The following is a 13761-nucleotide window of genomic DNA, read 5'->3' as shown; positions in this document are numbered from 1 at the left end:
ATCATTTTCATGCATGATAATGCACCGTCTCATGCTGCACATAACACATCTGCATCTCTGGCTGATATGGGCATAAAAGGGGACAAACTTATGGTGTGACCGCCATGCTCCCCTGACCTCAACCCCATTGAGAACCTCTGGAGCATCATCAAAAGGAGTGTCTATGATGGTGGGAGGCAGTTCACATCTATGCAACAGCTCTGGGCTGGTATTCTGTCCTCATGCAAAACAATTGAAGCAGAAACCATCCAAAACCTGAAAAATTCAATGGACGAGAGAGTTCAGAAGCTCGTTTCGAACAAGGGGTCCTATGTGCAAATGTAACATCACCTAGAATAAAGTTTTGAGTTGAAAACTGTTTGATTTCAGTTTCTAATAACCTGCTAATGCTTATAATTTCAAAAATGACAATTTTTTTGTTCTTTATTAAAATGAAAAGGTTGATCGAAGAGTGTGGGGGATTAAGAGTGTGGCAACCCAGTAGTCAGGATTATGTCGAATTCTGACAATCTGAGGGTCATGTTGCAGGTAGTGCAGCAAGAAGGCACTCATGTGTCTTGCGCATCTAGGAGCCCCAAAATTATTTTCCGAGCTAGATGCAGCTAAAAATTATTATTAATTTGAAAGCTGGTGGAGCTTAGTATAGATGGCCTAATAGAATCAGTACTGCAAACTGCTACAAGGCCCAAATTATTTCACAGCCAAGATACAGATAAACATGATTAGTCATTTTAAATCTGGTGGAGTTTAGCATAGATGGCCTAATAGAATCAGTACTGCACACTGCTACAAGGCCCAAATTATTTTCCAGCCAAGATACAGATAAACATGATTAGTAATTTGAAAGCTTAAAACGGTTGGTGAGGTGATTTTAACAAATCATCAAGCTTTTACTCTCCCCAGGATGACACAGAGGTAGAAAAGTCGTTTCGGATCCATGATTTGTTCATCTTTATGAACGTGAGTCTGTCTACATTATCAGTGGAGAGTCGCGTGCGCTTATCTGTCAGCACACCACCAGCAGCGCTGAACACACGTTCAGACAGAACGCTGGCTGCGGGGCATGACAAGATCTCCAAGGCGTAAGTGGCTAGCTCCGGCCATTTATCCAGATTGGAAGCCCAAAAAGAGCAAGGGTCCAGTGACACAGTCATGGCTTCAATGTTTACTTGGAGATACTCCTGTACCATCGTCTCTAGGCGTTGACTATGTGTCAGACTTCTTGTCTCCTGTGGCCTTGCAAAGGATGGGCTAAAAAAGTGGTGAAATGATTCCGCAAAATTGATGTTACCAGCAGATACTGTGGTTCTGTTACGGTTTGAGTGCTGAACACTTGACGGTCCCACGGTTGGCAAGTTGGAACTGTGAGATTCACTACGTGCACCACTGGTGTTTTGTGGAAAAGCACATGTAAGATTCTGCAACAGTCTCTGCTGATACTCCTGCATGCGTGCATCCCTTTCTATGGCAGGAATAATTTCTGCAAATTTACTTTTGTACCGGGGATCTAACAGTGTGGCAACCCAGTAGTCAGGATTATTTCTAATTCTCACAATTCGAGGGTCATGTTGCAGGTAGTGCAGCAAGAAGGCACTCATATGTGTTGCGCATCCAGGAGCACCAAGTCCCTGTTGTGTTGGTGGCGAGGTAACAATCATGCTTCCTTCCTCTGTCCTCTCCCCCCAACCTCGCACAACAGAAATGTGATCAAGGTCTCCCTCATCTGATGAGTCTTCCATCAGTTCGTCCTCCACTTCTTCCTGGGCTCCTGCACCTTCCTCACTAGTTTGGCTGCTACCATGCGCCCTGGTAAAACCATCTCCCCCATCCTCACATGCCTGCCGCCTTGGTGCTGCCGACCGTCTGGACCTTGAAGATGTTAGCCCTTCCGCATACAACTCCTCCTCCTCTACTTCCTCCACCTCCTCTTGTGCCACCACCTGACTCCGAATTCTGTTTAACATGTGCTCCAGCATGTAAATCACCGGAATAGTCATGCTGATAATGGCATCGCCAGCACTAAACATCTTCGTCGCCATTTCAAAACTGTGCAGAAAGGTGCATAGGTCCCTGATCTGTGACCACTCCTCCAGCGTGATTTGCCCCACCTCTGGATCTCGTTGGCCCAGGCTATACATCAGAACGTATTGCACCAGGGCTTGTCGGTGCTGCCACAGTTGCTGCAACATGTGCAGAGTTGAATTCCACCGGGTAGGCACATCGCATTTTAGCCGGTGAAGTGGCAGGCCCAACGACTTCTGTAGAGATGTAAGTCGCTGAGCTGCGGGATGCGAACGGCGGAAGTGAGCACACAGCGACCGTGCCCTCTGCAGAAGGCCGTCTAGTCTGGGATAGTGGGCTAAAAATTGCTGGACAACCAGGTTCAACACGTGAGCCATACAAGGCACATGTGTTACATTGCCCTGGCGAAGGGCCGCACCCAGGTTTGCAGCATTGTCGCACACGGCCTTCCCTGGTTTCAGGTCCAGTGGAGACAACCATTCATGAAATTGGTTCTCCAGAACTGACCACAACTCCTCAGATGTGTGACTCACATTTCCCAGACATTTCAAAGTAAAAACCGCCTGATGACGTTGAGCCCTACTGCCAGCATAGTAAGGAGGTGTGCAGGATCCCTTCTGCGCAGTTAGAAAGCTTGTGGCATGACCAGACAGGCTTTGGGTGCAGGTGGAAGACCGAGAGGAGGTTGAGGAGGCAGAAGCAGTGGAGGAACTTTGACATAAAGAGGATTGACGCACAACTCGTGGGGACGGCAAGACTTGGACAGCAGCCCCTTGTACTGCTGTCACCATAGTTACCCAGTGCCCAGTCAGCGACATGTAACGCCCCTGTCCATGCCTACTCGTCCAAGTGTCTGTGGTGAAATGCACCCTGTCACACACAGAGTTTCTCAAAGAAGCGGTGATGCTGTGTACGACATGCTGGTGGAGCGCAGGCACACCTTTCTTTGAGAAGTAGTGCCGACTGGGCATCAGGTACTGGGGCACTGCGACGGACATAAGGTCTCGAAAATCCTCTGTGTCCACCAGGCGGAAAGGCAGCATTTCTGTAGCCAAGGGCTTGCAGATGGTGAAATTCAACCTCTTAGCTTTCTCATGGCTAGGAGGAAATGGTCTTTTACTTGTCCACATCTGAGGGACTGAGGGCTGGCTATTGTGCTTAGACGGGGTTGATAAGGGTGTCCCCGGCAAACTGCCGGTCTGTGAGGAAGATGCAGGCGGACATGTTAGGTTGCCTTGATCCAAAGGTGGTGCTATCGATGTCGGACAGCGCTCAACACCAGCTGGTGTTACCACCTCCAAAGAAAATGATGACCTGCCAATCACGCTGGCTGTTGCTGGTAAAGAGGTGGCAGGTCTGCGCCCCAAAACAGGTGTGACTGCTGTCCCCCCAGTCACAGAGGATGAAGATATGGCACAAGATATGGCAGACGGTGGTTGGCCCGGCCGGCTAGGCCGCATTGTAGCACACTGAGCTTCCCACTGCAACTTTTGCTTCATGTCCATGTGCCGGTTCATGCATGAAGTACTCAAACTATGTATTTCTTGGCCTCTACTTAGCTTTTGCTGACAAATGTTACAGATAACATGAGTTGGGTCATCTTTATCGATCTGAAAAAATGCCCAGGCTATGCAAGGCTTAGCACCCATGCGACCTGAAGAGCCACCACGACTTGTGGTGAGAGGCAGAGTTGTGTTTGAGGATGCAGTTGTTGACGTGCTTCCAGTACTACGTCTCTGTCCAGGAAGGCGCAACCTGACCTCGTCGTCACTAGCATCTTCCTCCACCTCCTCTGCTGACCTCATCTCTTGGCTGACTGTGGGTTGACAGTAAGTGGGATCTCCAACCTCATCATCATCACCCTGTGCGTTATCACACCCGTCGTCCTCAGAGCCAACCTGTTCCTGCCCTGACAAAAAACTAAAGTTGTTGCTCCAATCAGGTATTTGAGTCTCATCATCGTCTTCCTCATTGTCTCCACCAACACGAGTTACAGTTTGGGAATGAGGGTCTACATTATGGTCAGAACCTTCTGCGTCTGGTCCTGGATCCGACTCATAAAGATTCTGGGCATCAGTGCAGATCATTTCCTCGTCTGGATTCACAGAAGCGCTGGAGTCGACCTCTGATTCCCAGGCTATAGTATGAGTAAACAGCTCTGCAGACTCAACCATCTGTTCTACCTCATACTCAGATGGGCAGCTGGAGATTTGGGAGCTGTGAGGAAGCAAGTGCGATTGGGGTGACACCTTTGAGGGCTGGAGTATTTGTGATGTTGAAGTTGATGTGGAGGAGAGCCCACTTAAAGGAGCACTTGATATCCGTTGAAGCACCTGCTGTTTTTGTGCCTCATCTGGAATTTGTAGCGATTGGCGTTGCCGTAAGAAAGGGATCTTATCACATTGTCCGCTAAAAGAAGTAGACATTTTAGTTTGGCTGGAAGATGGTCTATCTTCTGCAGATGTTACTGTTGCTTTAACACCTACCCCACGGACACAACCTTTTTTCCCCTTCCCAACACGCCTATTCCCCTTTCCACCAGCAGCAGGCCTTTTTCCACTCATTTTGGTGGTTAACTAATTCACAACTCTGGAGTTGTTTGCACAAAAAAACAATGGATGAGAACCGAGCAGAGCTGAGTGGCCAAACTGTGGTATTAGGCCAAAACTATTGGCTAGGTTAGATGCAGAAAAAAATTATATTCAATTTGCAACCTGATGGAGGTCAGTATAGATGGACTAATAGAACAAGTCCCACACAAAGCTAGAAGCACAAATATTTTTTCAGAGGTAGATGCAGAAAAAAATTGTATTCAGTTTGCAACCTGATGGAGGTTAGTATAGATGGACTAATAGAACAAGTCCTACACACAGCTAGAAGCCCAAATATTTTTTCAGAGGTAGGTGCAGAAAAAAAATATATTCAGTTTGCAACCTGATGGAGGTCAGTATAGATGGACTAATAGAGAAAGTCCCACACACTGCTAGAAGGCCAAATATTTTTTCAGAGCTAGATGGAGATGAAAATTATTTTTAATTTGCAGCCTGATGGAGGTCAGTATAGATGGACTAATAGAACAACTCCCACACACAGCTAGAAGCCCAAATATTTTTTCAGAGGTAGATGCAGAAAAAAATTATATTCAGTTTGCAACCTGATGGAGGTCTGCATAGATGGATTAATAGAACAAGTTCCACACACAGCTAGAAGCCCAAATATTTTTTCAGAGGTAGATACAGAAAAAAATTATATTCAGTTTGCAACCTGATGGAGGTCTGTATAGATGGATTAATAGAACAAGTCCCACACACAGCTAGAAGCCCAATATTTTTTCAGAGGTAGATGCAGAAAAAAAATATATTCAGTTTGCAACCTGATGGAGGTCAGTATAGATGGACTAATAGAGAAAGTCCCACACACTGCTAGAAGGCCAAATATTTTTTCAGAGCTAGATGCAGATAAAAATTATTTTTAATTTGCAGCCTGATGGATGTCAGTATAGATGGACTAATAGAGAAAGTCCCACACACTGCTAGAAGGCCAAATATTTTTTCAGAGCTAGATGCAGACAAAAAATTATTTTGAATTTGCAACCTGATGGAGGTCAGTATAGATGGACTAATAGAGAAAGTCCCACACACTGCTAGAAGGCCAAATATTTTTTCAGAGCTAGATGGAGATAAAAATTATTTTTAATTTGCAACCTGATGGAGGTCAGTATAGATGGACTAATAGAGAAAGTCCCACACACTGCTAGAAGGCCAAATATTTTTTCAGAGCTAGATGTAGAAAAAAATTATATTCAGTTTGCAACCTGATGGAGGTCAGTATAGATGGACTAATAGAACAAGTCCCACACACAGCTAGAAGCCCAAATATTTTTTCAGAGGTAGATGCAGAAAAAAATTATATTCAGTTTGCAACCTGATGGAGGTCTGTATAGATGGATTAATAGAACAAGTCCCACACACAGCTAGAAGCCCAAATATTTTTTCAGAGGTAGATGCAGAAAAAATTATATTCAGTTTGCAACCTGATGGAGGTCTGTATAGATGGATTAATAGAACAAGTCCCACACACAGCTAGAAGCCCAATATTTTTTCAGAGGTAGATGCAGAAAAAAAATATATTCAGTTTGCAACCTGATGGAGGTCAGTATAGATGGACTAATAGAGAAAGTCCCACACACTGCTAGAAGGCCAAATATTTTTTCAGAGCTAGATGCAGATATAAATTATTTTTAATTTGCAACCTGATGGAGGTCAGTATAGATGGACTAATAGAGAAAGTCCCACACACTGCTAGAAGGCCAAATATTTTTTCAGAGCTAGATGGAGACAAAAAATTATTTTTAATTTGCAACCTGATGGAGGTCAGTATAGATGGACTAATAGAGAAAGTCCCACACACTGCTAGAAGGCCAAATATCTTTTCAGAGCTAGATGCAGATATAAATTATTTTTAATTTGCAACCTGATGGAGGTCAGTATAGATGGACTAATAGAGAAAGTCCCACACACTGCTAGAAGGCCAAATATTTTTTCAGAGCTAGATGCAGAAAAAAATTATATTCAGTTTGCAACCTGATGGAGGTCAGTATAGATGGACTAATAGAACAAGTCCCACACACAGCTAGAAGGCCAAATATTTTTTCAGAGGTAGATGCAGATAAAAATTATTTTTAATTTGCAGCCTGATGGAGGTCAGTATAGATGGACTAATAGAGAAAGTCCCACACACTGCTAGAAGGCCAAATATTTTTTCAGAGCTAGATGCAGACAAATAATTATTTTTAATTTGAAACCTGATGGAGGTCAGTATAGATGGACTAATAGAGAAAGTCCCACACACTGCTAGAAGGCCAAATATTTTTTCAGAGCTAGATGCAGAAAAAATTTATACTCGATTTGCAACCTGATGGAGGTCAGTATAGATGGACTAATAGAATGATGCTATGCCCAAAAGATTTTACTTCACTAGGTGCAGTAAAAAAATTGGTATTCTATACACATTTGGTATATCTTGCAACACAGATAGGCTACTCCACTGACTAACACACTCTGCAATAGGCCAAAAAGGATTAGCTTTGCTAGATTCAGCCAAATGCTGTGAAAAAAACTTGCACAGCACTGGCACAGACCTGCCTGGCAAAAACTGATAGGAACTGATGTAACCTAGTCCTGAAAAGGACTGCAATTACAATTAGTCTTTACTCCCACAATCTATCTATTTAAGAGCACAGACCTGCCTGATAAAAGTCGTAGGAAATGCTGTAACCTAGTCCTTAAAAGGACTGCAATCACAACTATTCCCTACTCCCAAGCTATCTGTAGATTTGTGCGAAAATTGGCTTGAAATTAACAAGGTATAGCGCACACAGCAACAGCGGTGCCGTCTAACACGCAGCTGCAGCAGTGAGAAAATGGTGGCGACGGGGAAAATGGCTTGGTCTTATAGGGCAAGGACATGTGACATACACTGCCAATGACACATGCCCTTGCTTGTGTGAAAAAAGCACTTCGCTCCGTGTGTGTTAGAACCTTGCTGTTAGGTTTTTTTTCCTTTGCTGGTCACATGACCTTGTTGGCCTATTTAATCCTGCTCCGCCCTTCTGGCTTTGCTGGACTTCATTGTATATCTACTTTCTAGCTAGCCGGTGCTCTGTATTTAACTCTGTTAGTTTGCTTGGTCTACGGACCTCTATGTTCTATCTATTTTGTTTGTTCGTCTGTCTGCTACTATTTCTGTTAGGAGGTGTCCCATATTCCTCCCAGTCCTTAGTACTTGTAGGGATTCCCTCCCCACATCTATAGGTCTCCGTACAGACTAGATTAGGACTTTAGCAGGTCTGATCGCAGGATCAGGTTCCCTGTTACATCGTAGGGATTCAGCTGAGTCCTATAGTAGGGACAGATCTCCTCTCTTTCCTTAGCTTTGGTAGCAGAACATAACAGTAAGTCCAGCCTGCAAATTCTCTAAGGAAAGATTTTTTTTGTTCCATCATGGTGTCGGTTCAGGATTTGGCTAAACACCTGCAGGGACTCTCTCTGGAAGTGGCCGAGCTCCGTCAGCATGTGAGTAACTGTCCTGGAGCATATTTCTTGGAGCCTAAGGTATGTTTGCCGGATTTATTTTTTGGTGAACATCGAGAATTTTTTTCATTTAAAAATGCTTGCTTATTGTATTTTCGTTTGAGACCCAAGTCCTCTGGGGATGAATCCCAGCGCGTAGGGTTCATAATGTCACTTTTGCGCAAAGAGCCTCAGGAGTGGGCCTTTTCTTTGCAACCTAGTGATACATGCTTCAGATCAGTGGATAGTTTTTTTTCTGCTTTAGGACTATTATATGATGATCCTGACCGTGTGGCATCAGCTGAGACTGAGTTGAGACGTTTAAAACAAGGATCAGGTAATGTGGAAAAATATTGTACTCATTTTCGTTGTTGGTCCACTCAAACAGGGTGGAACGATTCTGCTCTGAAAAGTCTATTTCTTGCTGGGCTCAGTGAAAGGGTTAAAGACCTGCTAATTGCTTATCCTACACCTGAGGATTTGCAACAGGCTATGCAATTAGCTATACGGGTGGATAGAAGACTGCGTGCTAGGGTTAATGAGAGCAAATCCTCTGCTATGTCAGTTTCTGGTTATGATAATGTGTGTACTAACAGTGGTGAACCGATGGAGATTGGATCGGTGGCACCTCGCTCTCAAGAAAAAGACCGTCGTTTTTCGGAAGGCTTGTGTTTCTATTGCGGAAAATCTGGTCATTTGATTAAAGGCTGTGAGCTTCGTATGAAGAAAGAAAAAAAAATGGTCAGTCACGCCCGTATTGCCTGTTTAAATTCCAAGGGTATATTTTTAGCTGCTTCCACGATTGCTCAGGAAAAATTAATGGAATTTCGGGTGTTTGTCGATTGTGGGTCTACACTGAATGTAATTGATGGGGGATTCGTGGAAAAACTCAATTTAAAACCTGAACTTTTATCATCCCCCATTGCTGTGGTTTCTGTGGATGGCTCCCCTTTGAAGAATATTACTCTCAAGGTCAGTGAATTTCCTCTCACTATTAATGGTGTTCACCATGAGAAATTGGATTTGGTAGTTTTGAATAACTTGCCTTCTCCAGTAATATTGGGTTTGCCCTGGTTAAAATTTCACAATCCTGTACTGGATTGGTCTACCAGTGAAATTAAATCCTGGAGCCATAAATGTTATGACAAGTGTTGTAACGGGCGTATTGCAGCTTTGGATAGGGGAGAATTGCCTGTTCCTATTCAGGATTTTTGGAGAGTTTTTTCTGAGAAAGAATCGCAGGTTTTGCCTCCCCATAGAGACTATGATTGTTCTATTGAATTTGTCCCTGGAGCGACTCTTCCTAAAAGTCGTTTATTTAACCTTACTATTCCTGAGAGGAAGGCTTTGGAGGAATACATACAGACAAGTTTGGCCGCCGGTCACATTAAGCCCTCTAAGTCTCCTGTGGCGGTTGGATTTTTTTTTGTAAAAAAAAAGGACGGCGGTTTACGTCCTTGTCTGGATTTTCGTGAGATTAACAAAATTACGGTACGCAATCCTTACCCACTGCCATTGATTCCTGATCTGTTTAACCAGTTATTGGGGGCCAAGTGGTTCTCTAAAATTAACCTTAAGGGGGCATACAATCTGTTGCGCATGAAGGAGGGTGATGAATGGAAGACTGCTTTTAACACTCCTGTGGGTCATTTTGAGAATCTGGTTATGCCTTTTGGTCTTACTAATGCTCCTGCATTTTTTCAGAATCTGATTAATGACATCCTTAGACCTTTGATCGGTAAAAATGTGGTTGTGTATTTGGATGACATTTTGATTTATTCGCCAGATCTGGAGTCTCATTGGCGGAGCGTGCGTGAGGTATTACAGTTATTAATGGACAATTCGCTTTTTGCTAAGCTGGAGAAATGTGAGTTCGCTGTACAGAGAATTAGTTTTTTGGGCTACATTATCTCCAGCAAAGGTTTTGAGATGGATCCGGTTAAGGTTCAGGCTGTGCAGGAATGGCCTAGGCCTATTGGTTTGAAATCGATACAGAGGTTTTTGGGTTTCGCCAATTACTATAGAAAATTCATAAAAAATGTTTCTAGTATTGTCAAACCTCTGACTGATCTCACCAGGAAAGGTGCTGATGCGGTTCAGTGGTCTTCTGAGGCCATTGAAGCTTTTGTGTATCTCAAGGAGAGGTTCACCTCTGCTCCCATCCTTATGCAGCCTGATGTTACTAGGCCATTTTTGGTTGAGGTTGATGCTTCCTCTGTGGGGGTTGGCGCAGTATTGTCTCAGGATAACGGGGATGGATTACATCCCTGTGCCTTTTTTTCAAAAAAATTTTCGGAGACTGAATTGAATTACGATATTGGTAATCGGGAATTATTGGCTATTAAACTCGCATTTGAACACTGGCGCCACTTCTTGGAAGGTGCGGAATTTCCCGTTCAGGTTCTTACGGATCATAAAAATCTGATATATCTTGATGCTGCCAAGCGCCTGAATGCCCGTCAGGCTAGGTGGGCACTGTTTTTCTCGCGGTTTAATTTCTCCGTTACTTACATCCCTGGTACTAAGAATGTTAAGGCGGATGCCTTGTCTCGCAGTTTTTCTCCCATAGTCGGTGCTGAGAAAGAGGAAAACATTTTACAAGAAGGTGTTGTGATAGCTGCTTTAGACTCCGTTTTGGAAGATGAGATTCTTAAAGCTCAGGAGAATGCCCCATCTAACACTCCTCATGGGAGGTTGTTTGTGCCTGGGACCTTTAGGAGAGATTTGTTTGTTGAGTGTCACGAATCTCGGTTGGCAGGTCATCCCGGAATCTCTGAGACCAAGAGACTGGTGGGTCGCAGTTTTTGGTGGCCTGGATGGCAGAAGGAAGTCATTAAGTGGGTGCGCCAATGTACTATATGTGCTAGATCTAAGTCCTCACATACTCCTGCTGCGGGGTTGCTTTGTCCTTTGGAGGTCCCCAGTGCTCCTTGGACACATTTGGCTATGGACTTTATAACTGACCTTCCCCCCTCTGAGGGTTTTACTGTCATCTGGGTGGTCGTGGACCGTTTTAGCAAGATGTGTCACTTGGTTCCCTTCGTCAAACTGCCCTGCGCTAAAACTCTCGCTAAGGCCTTTGTCAAGGAAATTGTCAGACTTCATGGCGTTCCTACTGACATTGTTTCTGATAGGGGTCCTCAGTTCGTGGCTCGTTTTTGGCGTGCCTTTTGTGACAGGTTGGGAATTCATTTGTCGTTTTCGTCCGGATATCATCCTGAATCTAATGGCCAGACAGAAAGGAAAAACCAGGATGTTGAGCAGTTCTTGCGTTGTTTTGTGGCAGACAATCAAGAGGGGTGGTCTGAGTTTCTGCCACTTGCTGAATTTGCTCTGAACAATCATACATCTTCTTCTGCTGGTTGTTCGCCTTTTTTTTGTTGTTCTGGGAGACATCCGTCGTTTGGGTCGTTCTCCAAGTTGGGATCTGCCGTGCCTGAGGAGGAGAATTTTTCCGGTGATTTGGAAAGAGTTTGGACGGATGTGCGTGGTAATCTTCAGGAGGCCAACAGAAAATCTAAAGACTACTTTGATAGGAAACGACAGGAGGTTTTGTTCGCTGTTGGTGACATGGTTTGGTTGTCCTCTAGGAATCTGCGGTTGAGGATTCCTTCTAAGAAATTGGGTCCCAAGTTTGTAGGGCCCTTTAAGGTGCTTCAGGTTGTCAACCAATCTGCTGTTAGGTTGGAGGTTCCTACCTCCTGGAGAATTAATCCGGTCTTTCATGTCTCTCTGTTAAAAAAAGCTGTTGTGTCGGATGGTGACGCCTCTGCCTCTGTTCCTCCGGTGGTGGAGGACGGGGAATATGAAATTTCTCGCATCCTTGACTCTAGACGGTATAGAGGTAGTTTGCAGTATCTTGTGGCCTGGAAAGGTTTCGGACCCGAGGATAACTCTTGGGTGAGGTCAGATGATGTTTCCGTGTCCAGACTTATCAGAGCGTTTCACAGGAGATTTCCTGATAAGCCTGGTCCTAGGGGATCCGGAGGATCCTCTTAGAAGGGGGGGGTACTGTTAGAACCTTGCTGTTAGGTTTTTTTTCCTTTGCTGGTCACATGACCTTGTTGGCCTATTTAATCCTGCTCCGCCCTTCTGGCTTTGCTGGACTTCATTGTATATCTACTTTCTAGCTAGCCGGTGCTCTGTATTTAACTCTGTTAGTTTGCTTGGTCTACGGACCTCTATGTTCTATCTATTTTGTTTGTTCGTCTGTCTGCTACTATTTCTGTTAGGAGGTGTCCCATATTCCTCCCAGTCCTTAGTACTTGTAGGGATTCCCTCCCCACATCTATAGGTCTCCGTACAGACTAGATTAGGACTTTAGCAGGTCTGATCGCAGGATCAGGTTCCCTGTTACATCGTAGGGATTCAGCTGAGTCCTATAGTAGGGACAGATCTCCTCTCTTTCCTTAGCTTTGGTAGCAGAACATAACAGTGTGTGCGCTGCTAATAGGCTGACAGATTGCACCTCCCCACTGTAAATGCGGGAAAGAGAAAAAAAAATGGAGATCTTCATTATTCCTGCAGAGATCCATCCCCTGCCCCTCCCCCCACCCCGCTGTACACTCATACTGCGTATTAACATTAATTTTCATCATTACTGAGAAAAAATCCAGTTATGATTTTGGTGCACGAACAGTTATCGAACATAACCTCGAACAGCCGAATTTTTCTCAAATCGTTCGTGTTCGCCGAACGGCTCGAACACCGCCCAAAACAGCTCGAATTTGAGATTGGCGAACAGTTCGAGTAGAACAACGCTCTTCTCTACCCAGCAGTTTCGAGCATGTTCGCTCAACAATAATTAAGATATTTGGATTAGAAGCTTTTGCGTCAGGATATACACTTGAGTTATGTTAAATTTTGTTCATCCAGAAACTCCATGTTTGTTTTTCTCAATAAACAATGAGATATTCTTATATTCTTATATTGTGCGTTTTTTGTTATTTTTGCAGAAAAATGGAAAACTATGTTATGCGGTTTTAACTGAGTCAGGGTCTGTTCACTATAGCGTTGAAGCTCCAGTTTATAATGGAAGACCCAACGCTCTGTTAGCTCCATCACTTGGCTGACCTTTGCTACATTTAATGGACCCCAGTGACTTCTATTAAAGTCCATTATATTCTGCATTGTTTTTTTCTATCAAAACAACTGAATCGACAACTGAGGTTCCAAATGGAAACTTCAATGCAAAGACAAGCAGTGGATCTACAAAGAAGGACAACTTTTTAAGATACAAGAATAAGATACTCAAACCATTTTAAATTCAAATTCAGCAATTTTTTTCCCAAAAATTCAAATAGCTGGTAGGCCAATTATTCTGAAATTATGTGGCTAACACTCTGAGGTTTCCTATAGGGATATACTGCTTGTTTTAATGTTTATAACAGGCCTTAGTAATTTGGAAGTGAGATACGAGAGGAACACGGGCACAGTTGGGGCTTAGGAAAATATGTGCCAGTCATGTTGTTTCATATGTGTTACACACTTGTCCTGGGCATATTGGTATCTGCTTCCTTCACTTCAGTCCGTTGCCCTCTGTTGAGGTCCATGTCAGTGACATCATCTCCTTAATCCTATTTAAGGCCCCTTTCGACACATACCTGTTTTAGGATTGAGTTTCAAGACTTTCATTTTCTGTGCTCCACCTTCTGTGACCACCGTGCTG

This window comes from Phyllobates terribilis, unplaced genomic scaffold (assembly GCF_046119375.1).
Source record: "Phyllobates terribilis strain yellow unplaced genomic scaffold, ASM4611937v1 Scaffold_12__6_contigs__length_324123572, whole genome shotgun sequence".
NCBI lineage: Eukaryota > Metazoa > Chordata > Amphibia > Anura > Dendrobatidae > Phyllobates > Phyllobates terribilis.
This window is presented reverse-complemented; position numbering follows the sequence as displayed.